Below are 19,842 nucleotides of genomic sequence, written 5' to 3'. Positions count from 1 at the left end.
ACTTTCCTTGACATTATTCCGCCTCAGTTGTGTGATGAAACTGTGAGTGTTCTTTCAGTATTTCTTGCTTCAGTTACAGTTTCCCATTGTGAAAAGCGAACCAGTATAGCGGTGACCTCTTAGATCCTGAACTGTAAAAGTGTCTTTGTGATCTTAAGAGCTAGTTTTATTACTGTTCATGGCGGTTTGAGTTTGTTTGTTTTTCATTTTATGGTTTGAATTCATACATTTTTAGTGTCGAAACAAGTACCTGTAAGGCGTCTTTTGATTTTAGACAAAACTTGTTTGTTTACACTTCAAATTGAATTCGAAAATTATACGACAGTTTCCTTTTGTCTACATCAACATTAAGGGAAAAGAAAAGAAATACATGCATCTTGCATTTGCATTTTTGATAAGTTTGCGTGATTGATCTAGGAGAAAGTGCATTAGTTTGTGCTTTGTGCTCTGTGTGGAAAGATTATGTTTTTCTCTCCCCTCAGTAGTTAGGATTTTCAAAGCTAAAAAGATTGTAAAGCTTGCTTATCATTTTAGCTGCATTTAGGAATTTGTACCAATACATCTCGTGGTGATCTTGAAAGACAAACTGCTAAACAAGATCAACTTAAAATATATTGAATGAATCTAAAAACGCTTTGTAACATAACGCTCACAATAGAGGTCTAGGTAGAGACGTGTTCCGGCGTCGTTAAACGTAGTGACTGTCGATCTCTACGAAGGTGGGTGATTCCTCCTGAGGGACGATAGCACTAATACGGACTTGTGCTCCCGCGTACCGTCGCGTATATTGGGAGACCCCTATAGGCATTTATCCTTTATCCTTAGGAAGCCATGTCGGCCGCCCTACTGATCGCGATGCAGTGAACACAGCATTCATGAAGATCGACCACCCGTACCGTAAAACATATTCTGTGGTTTCACGAAAGGTTTGGCACACCCTCTGCCTAGATCTCCAGAGCAGTTTCTTTTGGCCTTTTTCAAACTCTATAACTGAAAAAGTCCAACCGAGCATTTGTCACTTCGGGCTCGTTAATACATCGAAGGCGACTAGAGTCATCTTTAGCTTTTTCTCGACTCTTAAAACATGAAAAAGCAAAGTTGTGTCTAAAAGCGTCTAATAAAATTCATTCAATACGAAAACATAATTCCCCTTTTTGTATTTTAGTTGATCAAGTAATCCGCAACCGTGGAGGAAAGTCAATTAAAACTCCGTCGTTCGAGGAGACTCGCGAGTCAACCGTCTTTGTCTCCGGAATCAAGAATAGTACGGACGAAGCAAACTCGCTTGACCGGGTCAAAATCTCCCATTAAAGTTAGAACAACAGTTCCGACAACATCTGAGATTCTGGTCACTCGTAATATTTCTGGAATCCCTGCCTCTATTGAAGAAGTTCAACAGCAACAGAGGGACAGTTGTACTGATCCTAGTCTGAAGACAAGTACTTGCATAACTGAACCAGTTCCATCTGAAACCGGTCCACAGAGTCTTGTTGCTCAAACAACTGTCGCTGTCGAAGCAACCCCTTCTTCGGCACCAGAAATCTTTTACAGACCTAACGGTCTTCCTCTTCCTCCTGGTCTAATTGCAATAGAGGAAATCGTAAAGGACCAGCAAGCAAATACTCCAACTCATTTTGGAGTAGGCGCCACTCTTTTTCCTTCTGCATCAGAAGTTTGTCCATCGCCACTGGAAGTTCCCGTAGAATCGTTAGGCAGTTTATTGGATATACTTAAAATGTCTGAGCAGCCGTCGACATCTAGGACTGTGCCAAATGACACAGCAACAACAGAAACTCCTGCTGTCACTCCAACGATGTTTGCCGGCATACCAGCTGTCCCGACTAGCTCTCATCAGCTAGAAGGAGTCCACCCAGGGACTATTACGACAACTTGGTCTGTTCCAGTTTGTTCTTCCGGTATAATACCCGGTAATTCTTATGTTGAAACTAGACAAATTGATCCCTTTGGAAATCAGTTTGGGCCATCCAGTCCTCAAAGGCAATCTATACCCTTGAGTTCCGGATTGTTACCATATGGGGGGCAATATGCCCTTTCACTTCCCCTTCCGGGGGGATACCCATACGGTAGTTTTCAACAACATTCAGGTTTGACTGAAGTAACGACGAGTGGTTGGGTACCTATGTTACCCCAACAACCAAGAGTTGTATATTCCATGCAACAATGTGTACCTATGTCTAGTATCCCGACGACGCCAGCAATTGTAACCGTGTCGCAAGTTCAATCGATGCCTGTTGTATGTCAACCCCAAGTTGTAATGCAACAGCCCATTGAACCTGCAACACAACCACAATCGCCAACTGCCAGGATGACACAGACACAAACGGGAACCATAACCCCGCATCTTGGTCCGTCGGTTAGTATCGCACAGCAAAACATGGCTTCGCAACCATGGATGGTGCAATACCAACAACCTCAGTTTCAACAGGTGTACCAGGGATCTGAACAACAGATCTTTGCGAATAGTGGGCAACCCTATATTCAGAACGGGTTAAATCAACCACTTTACAGTGGCCAAGCCCACCAGCCATATCAATCATATCAACATCAGTTGCATTATGCTGGTATGCAAAGGCCTACTGCTCAGGCGATTCCATCATATCCTGGGTACGCCTCGCCAAACCTGAGTCAGCAGTTGCCATTCGTGGCAACTCTAGAATTACCAGATTTACATCGATTGACGAATGATCCAATCGCCTATGCCCATTGGTGGCCAGCGATTCCTCACAAACTTCCTTCGGACATTCCTAAATTCAATGGAAATCCTGGCGAAGACCCGTCGAATCATGTGATGACATTCCATCTGTGGTGTTCGTCGAATACCTTGAATGATGATTCGATAAGGCTTCGCCTTTTCTAGAGGACATTGACTGGTCCGGCGGCTAAATGGTATATTGAATTACCTAGAGCCTCTTTCGACAATTTTAGTTCCCTAGCCACGACTTTCTTAACACACTTTCAGTTACCTATAAGGTACGAAACTGGAACAGAGATCTTGACCAATTTCAAGCAGACAACGGCCACACATATATCAGATCATATACATGAGTGGCGTCGTCGTCGCAGAATGGTAAAGACCTATGTTCCAGATCAGCTATTAGCTGAGTGGTTTATAAAGTCGCTTCTTCCTGCTATAACAGAAGATGTGGCCAAGGGAGGAGTCGTAACAGAGGAGCAGGTTATTGCTCGTGCTCAATATTTGGACTTAGTATATACTCAGTCGGGCACGCTCTATGATAAGATACCTGACGCCCCCAGACCAGAATTTTCAATCCCTCCTCCTCCCGGATCGAATAGTGACTCTCATGCCGGTGATGGCGTGATTGGAACTGCAAACGCTAAGTCGACAAAGGATTCAAATAAGAAAGCCCGTAAGACTTCGAATCAAAAAGCAAATCAAGAAATTCTTGCTTCGGAAGTAAATGCTGTATCTACGGATAAAGGCAAAAACTCCAATCAACCAGGAAGCAAGAAAAATCAAAACAAAGAGAAGAAAAAACAAGGAGATTCGTCTCCTCGAAAAACTTCTTTTGGAAAAGGGAAACCACCTTCGGGGTGTCAGATATGTGATGAGGATCATTGGACAAAAGATTGTCCATATAAAGCCGAGTTTAAAAAATTCTTAAAGAATTCACAAACCCCAGCTGTATTGACTGATCCGTTTCCCAAACCAAGTCAAAATCTGGTTGATAATGGAGATACTTCTCGGTGCCAGGTACTAATGGTGTCGACCTCTAAACAGCAAAATGATGCTTTGATTTCGACAAAGTGCAAAAACTGCGGGAATCCGCAGTCGTCGAACAGTAAAGGAAATGATCAACCAAGCAGTTCGACGACAACTTCGACAGAAGTTGTGCCACCATTTACTACGGGAAGCATTCCTATGATCCATGGGAACAATTGTTCTCTCCAAAATATCGGATTCATCTTCCTAAAAAACCCTCCGTCGATGGGCACTTTCGCCTTACCGCCTCCAAGTAATCTGGCAGAAATGGCTACGATGGAATATGAAACTTTCTGTTTCTAATGGATCTAAAGCCCCGAGGACGGTTCTTATCTCGTGTCAACCTCGTTAAAAAATGAAACAAGGAGTCATGAGGATAGTTCTTTTACTATGTCAACCTCATTAAAAAATGAAACAAATCCCCGAGGTAAACCTTCATTCCAACCACCGAGTTGGATGCAATGAAGCTTGGGGGGCATGCACCTCGATTTGCATTGTTATGCTGGGGGCATGCAAACTTATCTTAGAGCAGTTTTAACACACAGTTCATGCTCGTTAAAAAATAAACATAAGTTTATGAGCAGGCTTTCCTTTAGAGTTCAAGCTCATTCAGAAAAAAAAATGAACCGGTAAATACCCTTCTGAGATCGTAAATTCATCAGCCATAAAAGCCTTGGTCGTGTTTGTGCACCGTCACCTCCACCGTCATTTGGCCGATCATTCACTTCCATTTGTGTGTTTACCCTTTTTGAGGAACATCTGCGAAGAGTGATTTCACTTAGCCATCCTTGTGACACTGTCGTGATTGGAATATTCCAACTTGTACCTGGAATCAGTTGCTATCCCTGTTTATCACTCGTTCCTCAAAAGACGAGTCTTCTTTGAGCTCTTTTCACTGACTCGTAAAATATGAAAAGTTTGCCGAGTTTTGGCCTTCCAGCTCGTTAAAGCGACCGGAAGAGCTATCCCTCCTCTAGATTTTAATCTTTTTGGACCTGAGGGATTATTGCACAAAAAGATCGAGCGCTTGTTTTGTTCGGCTCGTTAAAGCAATCGAAAATTCATCCCTTCTGTATTGTTTTATACTTTTTCGGACTTAAGGGATTAGATGACGAAAAAGGAATTTTGGAGTTGACTTTATGTACCTTTTCAGACTCTCTAAAAATGAAAAGGACCGAGTTATCCTTGTCGTTAGACTCGTTAAATTCATTAAATAGCGACAAACTTGTCTTTAGACGAGAACGAGTTTCCCTATCGCTAAGCTCGTTAAATCATAGCGATGGGCTTGCCCGAAGGGCAGGTTATAGAACAAGCATATGTTATCCTCCTCAAGCTTGACAAAAATAAAGAGGTACTGGTCAGAAATGACTGGGGAAAAATTGGGAGAACATCAAAGCTTAATGGTAGCAAGTCGCTCTTGAACATGACACTTTTCTTCCGTACCACATCGGGTTGGGTTGTTTCATTTACCGGTCTCATCACCATGGTCTTCGCCAAACCATCCACATTTTGGGGTAATGCTACCGATCCATCGCATCAGTGTCGTTATATGTTCAAGAGAGGTCATTCTGAAAGTGTCAACCGTGTCCCATCCACTACCATACATTATCCTTCATCCATTCATGATCGCCACCCTGAATCATATGTCACAGTTTGTTTTCACCTCCACTAAAATCATTAGCTCCGTTCCGTGTCATTGATGTGGGATTCATTAAGGCCCTCCTTTGACGGATCGCTTCTTGTCGACTTCAGCTCATTATCCAAGGAGTTGATCTAGGAACAACCCCATCAGTACTTTGAAGCTTGCATGCCTCAATGGCAAGTTTCTCACTTCCGGCGACAGGTATACATCAATGACCTTCGACCAGAAGATTTTGCGTGGCGTTCGACGCCAAGTCCTTTATTCACGCCACGTGAATTGTACTGCGGTACCTTGAGGGTCATTATCATTATCGGTGATTCCTCTCGCGCTTGTTAACGGTTTTCGTCATTGACCGGTAATCAAGCGATGTCTTTCCATGTTCGACTTCAGCGAAATTCTCACATGGATCGACTTGTACTTAGAGTGAAGATCGAACGAGTTTGAAGACCCCGGATCTAGTTTCATCCATCCGGGCTGCGATACATATTCAGGAAATATAAAAGCATTTGTCATGTACATCATTGTAGCAGATGATCATCCTACTCAAAGGATGATAATTCCAGCAGAGAATTATCGGTCTACCATCAGACGATCGTCTGTTCTATGTACCAAAATGTATTTATAAAGCTGAGCATGGGAATGCCCGCCTCAGCTAGATCATGAAAACAGAATGAAAAATAATGTATTGTATTGTATTGTATTACAGGGCGCCTCCTCAGCACTGGAATGAACTTCGGACCCTATAGATAAAGCATTTCACCCGATAAACGGCCTCATACTTTAGGGGGCAACTGTTATAGACATTTTTGTGCATCGCAGCATGGAGCATGAAATGTCAATAATTACAGGGATCCTCAGTCCCTAAACATGTTGTTCTTACCCCTAGAAGAACAAGGTCAGCAAACCACAGCACTTCCCATCAGTTCTCCACCTGAAAAACACTCAAAACAGGCTATTTTTTGATCATGTCAGCTGCTCCACTGAGCAACTGCGCTGAATGTCAACTGCTCCTCCTTGTACCTACGGTGAAAGTCAAAACCAATGAAGGCTACCTGTGCTGGGCGAGATTGGCCAAGTGGCACAGTCATTCTGCAAGGTGTCAACTGCCCAGGAAGCTTCCAAACTGACACTTGGTTCAAGGGATTCGCCCTGTGATGAGTAAGAGGTACTTGATCTCCATGTGTAAGCAAGGATCTCCAAGTGGACTCAAGAACTGAAGTTTAACTAAAGTGGGAGAGGACACTAGTCAGCTTTATGCCAGCCTCAAGCTGACTCATCCTTTCTCCAAATCTCCTATATATAGAGCTCTCTCATGAGGTCTAGGGAGGTTGGAATTTTGTGTAAAGCAAGGAAGTGCTGTTGGTTTACAGTTAGAGCTATTGGGTGATTGCTTTTATAGAGGTGAAGAGGAGATTTCTTGCTGCTGGGAAGGTGCTGCTAGATTGGAGCCATTGATGGTTGTAACCTCCTCAGAACCCTTTTACTTCTATCAATAAAGCTTTGAATGTTCTCCTATATACTTGTATTGCATTGATGTATTGTATTTACTTGTATATCTGATTCACTCTAATCCATGCATCAGTTATGAGTACATGTTTCTTGTAGTTTCCCTCTCTTGTTTGTGCAGGATCTGTGTGTAGCTGGGCCGGCAAAGAGAGCAAGGAGCTGGGAACAAGAGACAAAGAGAGGACAGGATCGACAAAAGCGAAAGACACCGGTTGGTTAATCTTTTCTTCCTTCTCTGTACTTTCATAAAGGAAAATACCAAAGCTTTACTTTCAGTTGTTGCTAAGGACTGTCACCCTTAGAGTAGGGATAGGGTCATCCGAGTCGGATACTTTTCCCCACAACAGCAGCCAAGCAAGTGAACGTGCAAACAACCAAATCAGGTGTACTAGAAGACAACCAAGCAAGTGAAAGTATGAGTTTATCTTGAGATGGGAGCTGAGCCTCCCTAATAGAAGGTAGTCAAGCTAGTGAAAGTGAAAACACAAATTTATCATTAAGCTGGGAGATGTACCTCCCTAATTTTGAGGGAAGTCGTTGGAGACTTTAGATGTATAAATGTTGAGGTTTAGGACCTTAGTTTTTTTAGCTAGTCACTAGTAGTCAATTAACAAGATTTAGCAAGAATTTGAACTTTTGATTGTAGAACTAGAACTGTAATAGTTCTTGATGTAATACAATGTTTTTATAATGAAGATGAGTTTTGTTCTAAGCCAGCACTGAGTTAACTCAAAGGGACAAAGCTCTTGGGTTAGGGCCCGACCCTAGCAGCCAAAGCTCCTCTTTATTATATTTTTAAGTAGCATAGCTTCCTATTCATCTGTTGAAGTATTTCATTTCCATTACAACAGTACCATAGATGCATGGTTTGATTTTTCACTTGCTTCATTAAGTAGCTGCATTTCCATTTTAGAAGTAGCATAGATGCATGGTTTGATTGTTCATATTCTTCAGTAAGTTCATTTGCATTACAACATGATAGCATAGGTTTCTATTTCTATCCATTTACTTAAGTAGTTTCCTTCTTTTCTGTTTATTTTTTTAAGTAGTTGCATTTCCATTACAGAAGGGTAGAACAGATTAGTTGTGTTTCAGTTTGCTTTCATTATGCTTTCTTTCAATTAGCATGGTAGCAAAGGAAAGATCCACAAGGTTTCCCACAGGTTTCTCAGCTTCACCACCTCCCTCTAGGACCATGACATGAGAAAGAAACCCCAAAGCAACCCCAAAAACACAAGGTTTTGGTTTTCACAGAGAGTTTGTTGTTTAACACAGTCATTGAACTCATTTCATATCACTCTGTTCCTTTAATGGTCATCTACTCCTTCACTCTCTTCCTGTTATTTAATCTCTCTGACATCCCTGTAATTCTCCTTCAGCATGAAAAGCTGGGCGGAAGCCATTAATCCATGTTCAAATGGTTTTTAATTGCAGATCACGTCACACAGAAAAACTAACCAATCACCACCCGAATTTAGTTTTGGCATTTTGACTTTGTTCACTTTGAATCCCAACCATCAATCTGACGGCTATCGTACACCCGCTCACCAACCTACTCTGTCAAATCTCCACCATAGATTTTCCTTGCCAAACCTGACGGGCTTGGCATGATATTGCACGGATTTCTGTCCAATTGTTATTTGCCTGAGGGCACGTGAAATGAGCAGTTTCCCTGTGCTACGTGTCAACCACGGAGGCTAATCACATAAAAATTTAGGAAACCACTTACAGCTTTGAGGGCACACGTTGTACTTCTTACTGCCCTTTAAACCTACTCCCCCATTTCGGCATGTTCTTTCAAGTGCTCCCATCTCCACCGTCAATCTGTCTCATTTGATTCTATAGTTGTAACTTCACTCAATCTCCAACTGGTTTGGCCGATCTCCGCTATCCATCTGTTGATTGATTCCACCTATCCATCTCTTGACTCCACCTCTGCGACATAATCTCAACCATTCATCCTATTAGTTAACCTTGTTCTCTCATCTACCTACATACCCTCTTGCAACCTGATCTCAGTCGTTCAATTACCTTTCACCCGCTTGATCCAATAGCTCTTATAAATTGCTCCCTCACATCCTCCTTTGACCAATTTTTATCTCTGACCATTTTTCTGCTTAACACAAACTTATCTTACTTTCCTTTCCTTGCACCTTAGGATAATTTTATGCTCTTTTACATCTGCAACTTAGATAGTTAGCATTAGAATAGTGTTATTTAGCAATTATGCTTAGTCTAGCTGTTTTCATGCTTAATTAGGTTATAGTGTGATTTAGGATTGCATGTTGTTTTATTCATTTCAGCAGTAGAGTAGCTCTCCCTTAGAATAGGTTTTCTCTCCTTCCATCAAAATCAAGCTTCTTCTAACCCTATGGAAATCTGGGTTGGAATCTCTGGGGTCTGTTGCCAGATGAGCAGTGACAACAGGTAGTACCTTCACTTCTACTTGTGTATATATCATAGCCACCTCAAAGTTTGTATAAACCCTTGGTTGATAAGTAAAGCTGGTAGCCATGGGAGTTGCAGCATTCTTGCTGCAATACTTATGCTCATCACCCAGACAAAGCCTAAAAAGTTAGAAAAGGACAAAAGAAAAATACTTTCTACTCTAAGGATGATAATGATTCATTCAAGGATAGTAGTGAAGAATCATCAGAGGGAGATCAAGATGAATGCACACTCATGGCATATGAATCTAGCACTATCCTAGAAAACAAGTCAAATTCCGAAGAAGAAGAAGTAGTTTATCTTGAGGCAAAACTAATCAGTGCATTATACGAGTTGAGAAAGACCAGAAAGAAAGAAAAGGTTATTGAAGGAGGTATGTATAACTTTGATAATCAATAAATTATCGTTTATTAATTTCAGATAAGAGAGCTTCTCAAACTTAAGGACATTCTACACAAATAACTAAAGAATAAATAAAAGTGTCACAATAGACTAGAGTATGAAAATGCAACATTGAAACTAGAATTGTCTAAGGGTCAAGGGAAGATTTGTTTAGATGAACATGATAGAGTTATCATCTCTCTAAATTCACAACATGAAGAAGCTAGGAGAAAATAGGAGCTTCCTGTAAACCATATAGATGAATGGGAAAGGAATTTCCAAGAGCTTGGGATAGAAGTTGAATATTTGAGAACAAATCTCGTGGAGATAAAATCCAATATGGATTTACAACTCATATTCTCTAATGGCTTAGAAGCATTGAATGATATCCCTGCTCCTCAAATACCGTTAGCAAGAAAGTTTGATTTAGGATATAAAGAGTCTCAATAAGTTTCAAAATCAGAATCAATCTTTGAGACCCCAGGAAAAAAGGAACACATAGCTATGAATAATCACTTAAAGAAAAATATTATAAGGATGAAAGGGTGACGAAAGAAAAATAAAATCAAAATTATGTCAACCCAAATAAGTCCATACATCATCTTAGAATATACCTTCCTATTATCAACCCAAGCAATATAATTTTGACACATCTAACTGCCCTCAATGGAAGTGTCATCTCATGTAACCAAATTTATTCTATGGAATTCTTACACATCTTATAACTTTTTCCATATGGTTGTTGATCATAAGGTCAATAATTCTAAAAGAGATGAAAATTATAATTCTAATGACTTTCAGCTTGGTATATCTAGAAATTCATTCTTACCCCTTTTGAATGAGATAGAGTGATAGGTCTATAATAATTTTGGGTGCAAGGTGAGTGAGTGTAGGAGCAGTATGTATAAAAAACTGAACAACAGAAGGTAAATAAATTAGATCCTCATAAGAATGTGAAAATATGGAAACAAATATATAGGAGATGAAGGAAGAAAGAAATGTTGTATTGAAGAAATATGTTATGTGGACACTAGTTGGCACAAGAGCATGATTGGATACAAGGGAAAATTTCCTATTTCTAAAATAAAGTAGAAAAGGCAGTGTAAAATTTCAAAATAATTCCCCAACAAAAATTAAAGGAAAAATAACAGTCATCGTAGATAAGAAAACTAAGGATCAAAATGTATTTTATGTAAACGAGGTCAAACAAAATATTTTAAGTGTTAGCTAGATGTGTGATAATGGCTACGATGTCATATTTGGGTTAAAGGACTGTGAAATTATAAGTGATGAGAATAGAAAGTTGGTTGGGAAAGCAATTAGAACTTCCAATAATGTGTATATCTTTGATGATTCTAGAGTAGACTTCTATCTGAGAAAAAAAGATGAAAAATGGTTGTGGCGTAGAAGAATGGGTCATGTTAACTTTGACAGTTTAGTGAAGGTCACCAAAAAAAAGGTAGTAAGGGGATTATTAAAATTATCAAGTCTAGTTATTCCTATATGCAAATCTTGTAAATGTACTAAAAATGAGAGTGTGTTTTGAGATGAAGGAGTATCTGCCATCCAAAGCTTTAGAGATGGTACATATAGATTTTTGTGGTCCAACTAGAGCACAAAGTACAAGAGGTGAGAAGTATTTTAATTTTTTCATTGATGATTTCATGGGAGCTACATGGATTACACTATTGAAATATAAATCAAAATCCTTAAAAAATTAAAAATATTTAGGGCTTAGGTCGAGAATGAAGAAGATCTGAAGTTAAACTGTATGTGATAAAAAAGAGGAGGTGAATTTACTTTAGAGAAATTTGAAGAATTATTGGAAGAAGACAAGATTAGGAGGATATAATTTGTTGCAAGAACCCTTCATTATAATGGAGTAATATAAATAAACAACATAACCATTCAGGACATGGTCATGTCCATGATGGACAGAGGAAAGGTTGCAAACACCTTTTGAGGAGAGAGCTCAAGTTATTGACTACCTAGAAAACATAAGTCAGCTTGGGCTAAATAGTGATAAGACCCCCTATGAGCTATGTAAGGGAAAATGATCCTTAACAAACACATTAATGTATTTGGGAGAAATTATTATATCAAAAGGAATGAAAAAATTCTTGATAAGTTTGATTTTCATGCAAATGAAGGCATTTTTAGTGGGTATGGATTCAAAAGTAATGGATATGGGTGCTACAAAAAAAGGACAAACAGGATTCAAGAATGCATTGATGTCAGAGTGGGTGAAGATGCACACCATAAAGCTGAGACTCATGAGAAAAGGTATGTGGGTGGGGATTCTATATATAAGTTTGAAGGAATCAAATAAATGGAGGGATAAGAAGATGAGGATATAAAAGAAGAAGACTATGACAATTTACAGATATCCTCTCATAAATGTGAAATTCCATCTAGATATGCGTAGAAGAAATATCCAGGGAGCTAGATAGTGGGAAGAAAGGATCTTGGTGTACAAACTAGAAGGATAATTATGGGAAGTCCTAGATAAGTAAATCTTTCACTCTTGTCATGGATAGAATAGTAGTTTGGGTGAGAGAGGTGAAGAAAAGTGTTGGATTAAAGAAATGGATGAAGAATTGGATCAATTAGAGAAAAAAAAATATGAGTTGGTTCCTACACCAAAGGATAAGAATATCATTGGCTCAGAATGGGTGTTCAAGGATAAGTTTAATAAAGTTGTTCAAGTGGTTAGAAACAAAGATAAATTACTTTACAAAGGCTACACCAAAGAAAAAGGTATATATTTTAGGAAAACCTCTGCCCTTATAGCTATATTTGAAGCCATTATATTTTTCTTGGTATTTTTTTGTTACAATAACTTTAAATTTCATCAAATGGATGTTAAGACAGTGATTATTAATGGATAATTTGAAGAGGAGGTATACATTGAACAACCAGAAGGATTTCAAGGCTCAAAATATGAAAAAAAAGGTTTATATATCGAGGAAAGCATTACATGGGTTAAAGTAATCTCTAAGGGCTTGGTATGCTACGACTTGAAGTAGGAACAACAAATAGCAAATTATTCAAGAAGTTTGAAAATGAGGTTGAAATATCCATGCTAGGAAAGTTTTCCTTCTTCCTTGGATTATATACAGCATAATCAGCTAAACGTATTTTAATATCTCAAACCAAGTATTTAAAACAAACATTGAAAAGGCTTGGAATGGATGATTGCAAAGCTATATGTACACATATGGTGAGAAGGTGTAGGTTGAGTAAGGAGGATGGGTCTCCTACTCTTAATGATAAATCTATTATTGGAAGTTGAATGTATCTTACTACTTCAAGACCTAATATAACGTAAGTAGTAGGTCTAGTGGACAAATTTCAAGAAATTTTGAGAGTGAAGTTAATTTTTTCAAGATAATATTCAAATATCTTTAGGGCATGATAGATTGTGGTATGCGGTATGCATGAGGTAAATATTTCACTCTAATGGCCTATAGTAATGATTTAAGGTTAGTATTATTGATGATAGGAAAAGCACTAATGGAGGAAATTTCTTCTTGGGGAATTTTTTAGTGTCATGGGTAAGTAAGAAGCAAAATTTCATTTCTCTTTCAATAGATGAAGCTAAGTACATAGCTGCAACTACTTGTTGTAGTCACATTATGTGGATGATGTAGACATTGAAATATATAAAAGATTAAGTTGGTGAACCAATATCCATTATGTCTGACAATACGAGTTCCATAAGTTCTTCCAATAACCCTGTTATGAATTTAAATATAAAACACATCCCAAGTAAATATCAGTTTTTAAGAGATCAAGGTGTTAACTTTGGTATGCAATTGGAATATGTGGCAAGTAGTGAATAGGTTGGAGATAATTTTTCAAAGTCATTTCCTAGGGAACCTTTGGACTATATTAGCTAAAAACTGGGAGTGATTTCTCCTTCATTAAAATGACTCACAGTGTTCAAGAATTAGTATATACATTGTTTCCAAAGAAACCTCACAAGTACACTGTAGGATAAGTATGTGACAATGTTGAGTTTTCTATGTTGTTTGTATGTATGTAGTAAGAGTTATGAGGCACTAAGTATCTTCTTTTAGAGAGGAAATTATCACAGGGGTAGATATGTTAGTTTCTCATATCCCTTTTTGTTGATGAAAAAGGGGAAGAAGACCAAATTCCCAAACATCGAACATTAGGATGCAAAGGGAGAAGATTTTTTTACGCAAAGGTCACAAAAAATGTACGAATTGGGGAGAAGAAACAAAGCTCAAACATATGTGGCTTCACTCTCAGGGGGAGCAGTTCAACAAGGAACTGTATAGAATCAACCATGGAAAATACCATGTTCAAGGGGAGTGTGGATGTATAGAAGCATGACTTGATTGGTGTAAGGGGGAGTATTTTTGTGTGACGAGGTTGTTGCCACAAATTTTCAAAGTCATGTTTGGAACATTTTTTCATTAATTCCATAAGGGGAGATTGTTAGCATTGTTCTATTGGTCTTGATTTCAACCTCAATGCATTAATGTAAACCTTAGTGATCTAATCATAAGATGAGATGATTGTATCAAAGGAGATGGTAAAATAGTAGCAAAGATTAGGGGGAGTGTTTTGGTAGCTAAAAGCCTTAGTTGAGAACCATCATAGTATAAGGATAAGTTATGAATATGAAACAGATTTGTAACTACATTTATTAGATGGCTTAGGCTTTGAAGATACCTTTTCCCTGGGGAAGTTTTCTAGATGCTTTCGAAAATGGCACATTTGGATAGGCCCTAGAAAGACATTTCTAACATTGTATCACACTTGGAAAGTATCCTAAATGGTGCATAGATACTAAAATTTGGAATTAAGTTGAAATTTCTTATAAAGAAAGTTAAAAAGTTTGTGCTACTTGAGAGGAAATAAGAAGTACACACTGAAAAAGGGTTGAAATATACATTTGCTCAAGATCACTATGGTATTCGAGTCAATCAAGAAGTTTGAGATCACCAATTTGTTCATGCCAATTTTGTTATTCAACGATGAAGATGTAAAAGGGTCCTGAACTGAACTCAGGCATATTGCTCCATGTGGTGGAAAGGTTCTGTTGTAGTTCAGGCTTTCAACCTTAAGAGAAATTTCTCAAATCTAACATGAGAGAAGGCCTGAACCAAAATTTTCCATATTTGTATAAATTGGTGACATGGAAAGATGATGTAATCACTAAAGTATCATTATCTTAGTTGAGGTGATGATGTGGCACCATATGCAAGTGATAAGTGGTAGGAAAACTTGATGTTTTTCAATGGCCAGGAGTGTTAAGTCCATGTGACATATGGCGCCTCTCAAAGGATGTCATATGGAAATGTGATGTCATCATGATGAAATAGATGTCACAAGCCAGTGATGTGGGATAGTGTCAGGAGTTGGGCCAATTGGTGGTGTTCGGAAACAACTTCCTATGTTATAGAATTCTCAAAATTCTATTTAGCCATGGAAATGGAGTCGAATTGTAATAATTTTTGGAAGCTTGGGTGTTCAGGGTAATTTTCTTAGATACAACCACGAGAAGGATTAAACCGGAATAGGAGTAAAAAATTCTCAGTCTGAAGGTACTTTGTCATAGTTCATGTTATATTAAAAAATGAACTTTGTTTGCCCAAGCACATAAAAAGGCAACAACTTGGCATTGAATTCTAGTTGCAAATTAAAAAAGGATTTCATTTCATTTTTTAATATTGGATACCTATGGATAATAGAGGATCTAATATTATGGTGAGTTGCAATGGATATCTACAAGTGAGCATAAAAAATTAGTTAGGAAATTTGCATGAAGGCATGCAGTAGTGTATGAGCAATTAAAGGAGTCATGTGAGACTACAAGGGGTAAGTATTGTTGATGAAATTTGAGACTTCGTAATTGAGAAAATGGAGCCAAGGTTATAGAAATGTAATTCCATGGGCTAGATGTGTGTAAGATTGGTGATGAAGTGCTCTCTTAAGCGATGAAAAATTAATTCAACCTACTTCTCTTTATTATTTTGTGGAGTTAGGATACTACAGTTCTTGACTGATGTGTATGCTACATAAAATAAAAGAACAAAAGCAAGGAATATGGATATGGGTGTAAATGATAAAGGTAGGAGGAGATCATTATGAAAGACACATGCAACAAAGACTAATAACTAGTGAAATTCCAAAGATTAGCATTGTGGATTGAGGTAGAAATTGCCTACAAACGATTGAGAAATATGTTAAAAGCTAAGGAGTTGTATATGATATTCGACAGAGAATGAAAGAAAGAGGTTTAAGGAGCTAGATTAATTAGTTTGAAAATTCCATGAAAGCATATATTAGACTAGCAAAAGGGGGTTGAAGTCTACAAAGATCTAAGGTAGTTTCCAAGCATGCTAGAGCTTATTGAACCAAGGGGGTTAAAGCCTCCTGTGAGTGGTTTCTCACAAAGATTAATGTAAACTAAGTTGGAGCTCATATTTTACATCATAATACAAATACATATTTTGTGGTTTTTTCTCTCGATATGGTTTCCACAATAAAACTCTCTATACATATGTGATGATAATTTTTTACTATTGTGAATGACTTGAATATTAATAAACTATATTTAAATAATTGAAAATTTATATAATTACTAATTGATCCCCCACTTATCATTAATTCTTGATTTCAAATAATAGGGTGTTATGCAAGGATTTGAAGGCTAAAAACTAAGTTACAAGTGAAAGTCTAAGGTAGAAGCATTGGGATGATGGTCTATGGGGCACTATAATGCTGCTTTGTGGCTACATGGCATGCTTAACTGTGTTCTAAAAACCAAACCCTGTAAATAAAACCAAGTTGAAACCTTTGTTTGTGGGCAATCTAAGTAGGTTAAATAGTTATAGGGTTTGTTTGTGCTATTGGACTAATGCTTAATGATGCTCACTACTGATAGACTGGCCAACTGGACTTATTCAGACATATAATCCTTCCTCCATTATCTCAAGTCATTACAAATGTGATCATATATTGCAAGTTCTATATAGGCTTTGCAATGTGACTTTTGAGTTAATTTGACAAGGTGGTTCCCTCATTCCTCCGAGGCTGATGACACTAGGACAAATTGAGGAGGATTGTTGTAGTAGCTAGAACAAGAAATTATTAGATACTTTATCACATTGGAAAAGTTTTTTATTGATTAGGTATTGGTCCAAATCCAATATTAACCTTTATTTCATGCATTTTTTTTGAAGAGGATTGTCGAGGAAAATTGCTAATTTCATATCAACCTTCCAAGACATGATAAATAGGGATCCATTTGGTTACTATTAGAGTTAGTTTTTCCATATAAATATACCGAATTCACTAGTACAAAAATTAAATAAGTTGAAATAAAGATAAGGATACAAAACAAGGTAAGACCATATAAGAATGAGCAAAACTTTTACATGAGTTTTGAGACCTCCACTTTTGATGAAAATCCTTCTCTTAAAGGGGGAGGCATTATGCATCCCTACTCTAAACCTAAGTATTGTCATTTTTGTTAATGATGAGATATTAATTAATGCACAATAACATATTCTTTGAATAATTATCATCATTTAGTTGGCGGGTTAATATAAAAAGATCTTGTTTATGAAATAAGGCCAACTAATCAATTTCTATTCATTAGTCACGGGACCATAATAGATTACGGTTGTGCTCGAGAGGAACTATTTATAGAATTTCTAGGTTCTATAATGTTTTGTTAAGAGATATTATTATGAACGATTATATATCTCTCTTGGAGATGTACGTGAAGGTTTCTCCCGTGGAGAGGTCCATGAATATTTACTTATTTTCAATATTGTATTATGTTTGTTCTATATCATTGTCTCCCTTATTTATTTTTCTACCATTTATATTTCTTTGGTAATTGTTCTATGATTATTTTCCATTAGTCAAATACATTGTAGCTTTTTCTCATCAATGTAAAATACAGTTTCAATGCTTTTATATGAACATTTTCAAATAAGTGTATTTTTTTCCTATCATCTTATAAATATAAGTTCCCAGAAGCATTATTTTTATATTTGTATGGTTATTTCAATGTTTTCCACAACACCGTTAAATAATAGAACATCATTTCTACCGTATTACTCTACTTATCCTATTGCATCTTATTATATTTTTCTAATATTGGCTTCCCCATCCCATTAACAATCCAAATCCAAATCTAGGTTAATGGTTTCGAATATTATGTGTGGATGACACTAACTTAAAAGGCATATGACATGAAATCTAATTGGTTAAGATATATAAATAATAATACAACCTAATAGTGTGACATCTAATTATGATAAATTATGAAAAATTATAAAGTCAAATACTATAAAATTTAATATAGGAAAATGATAGAAATTCTAATAGAGAAAAACTATATAAAATCGAATGCCACAATCATACAACATTTTTACCTAGTGATATGAGCATAAAACAAAAAATTATCTATTTATATCCTAAAAACACACAAATGTGTACCAAGTAGTAAAATTTACATATATATTCACAAGACTCTATTAATATTATATAGATAAAATGCATGAAAACCAATAATATTCAATAAATTATAATATTTCTGTTTCTCATCGTCTATTTCCGTGGTTATTGTGATTAAATGTCTTATTAATAATTATTCTTATTCTTACTTAATAAAAAGTGTAAGTATATAATTTGAATAAAGGTTCGCAAATACCCCTAATAATGTATCTTTTCTGTTACTTGACTTAATATAATAGACACTTTCACTACATTGTTTATTTGATTATAAGAGCATTTTATAGTGGTATAAAACCGAAGCAATTGGAACATTTGACAAATAGAAAAAGTCAAAAACATTTAACAAATAGAAAAGGTAAAATAAAACAAAATATACAATCATTATAATATTTAGCATATAGTTTTAGTTTCTATACTATATAATGATTATAATATTTAAAATCTTTTCTGTTACTTGACTTAATATAATAGACTGTTTCACTACATTGTTTATTTGATTATAAGAGCATTTTATAGTGGTATAAAACCGAAACAATTAGAACATTTGACAAATAGAAAAAGTCAAAAACATTTAACAAAGAAAAAGTAAAATAAAACAAAATATACCATCATTATAATATTTAGAATATAGTTTTAGTTTCTATACTATATAATGATTATAATATTTAGAATATAGTTTTAGTTTCTATAAAATCTAATTTTTATAATAAAATAATTAATAAATTTGTATTTCAAAAATAGATAATTTGTAAAGGAAATATTTAATTCAGAAGTCAGAAAACTAAAATATTAAAATTATATTGTTGATTCGGATTCATAATAAATAAGCTATAAACTATTTTATCTTTAGATGTAAAAACCATTTGAACAAAATTTTGTTGAGCAAGAAATAATTTCTTTATATAAGTAATTTCTGTGAAAGGAACCGGCTACCAAAAAGAAAAAGATATTTCACAGAAACTGTAGATTAAGTTTTTTCATATTGCCGGAGAGTCATCAATATCATTTGTACCCCTGAATTTACGTGTGAGGAAGGGGCAAAGATGTAATCGTTGATATTCTCCTATATATGATACATACCCTTATGAAAAGGGTTTAGACGAGGATGGAAGCAATTCTCATTTACTCTTTCATTTTATTCTTTCCACCTTGACAAATCTCTTATTGCGTATAGCCACAAATCTTCTATGGACTTTGTAATTTATGAGAGGATGTAGTCATTAAACTTGTGAAAAAGAAACTATTGAGCATTGTAATAACATTTTCCCATACTACCCTCTCCCCACACCAAAAGTGAACCTGTTTCACAGCAAAGAAATGAAGAAGATGAATATAATTATAATGGGAGTTGCTTATAATGTGATTTTTTGGAGTTTTTCATTTTTGGTGTTGGAATTTGATAGAAAATTTTGAGGTCAAACCTTGATTTGTATTATTTAAAATAATTTTTTAACTCCATATATGGATTTAGCAACATTAAAAACCCCTAGGACATTTCTATTATTCAGGATTTACCCATCAATTTTGTGATTTCAATAAATTCTAGCAAGATTTTAGAAAAATTAAACTAGAAAAATATATTGAAAATCATAAAGAAATCTTTCAAAAAATCACACTAAAA

Source organism: Pinus tabuliformis, chromosome 1_1 (assembly GCF_031772625.1).
Source record: "Pinus tabuliformis cultivar Carrire ecotype Pingquan chromosome 1_1, CPIR1, whole genome shotgun sequence".
Lineage (NCBI taxonomy): Eukaryota > Viridiplantae > Streptophyta > Pinopsida > Pinales > Pinaceae > Pinus > Pinus tabuliformis.
Note: the sequence above shows the minus strand (reverse complement) of the source record.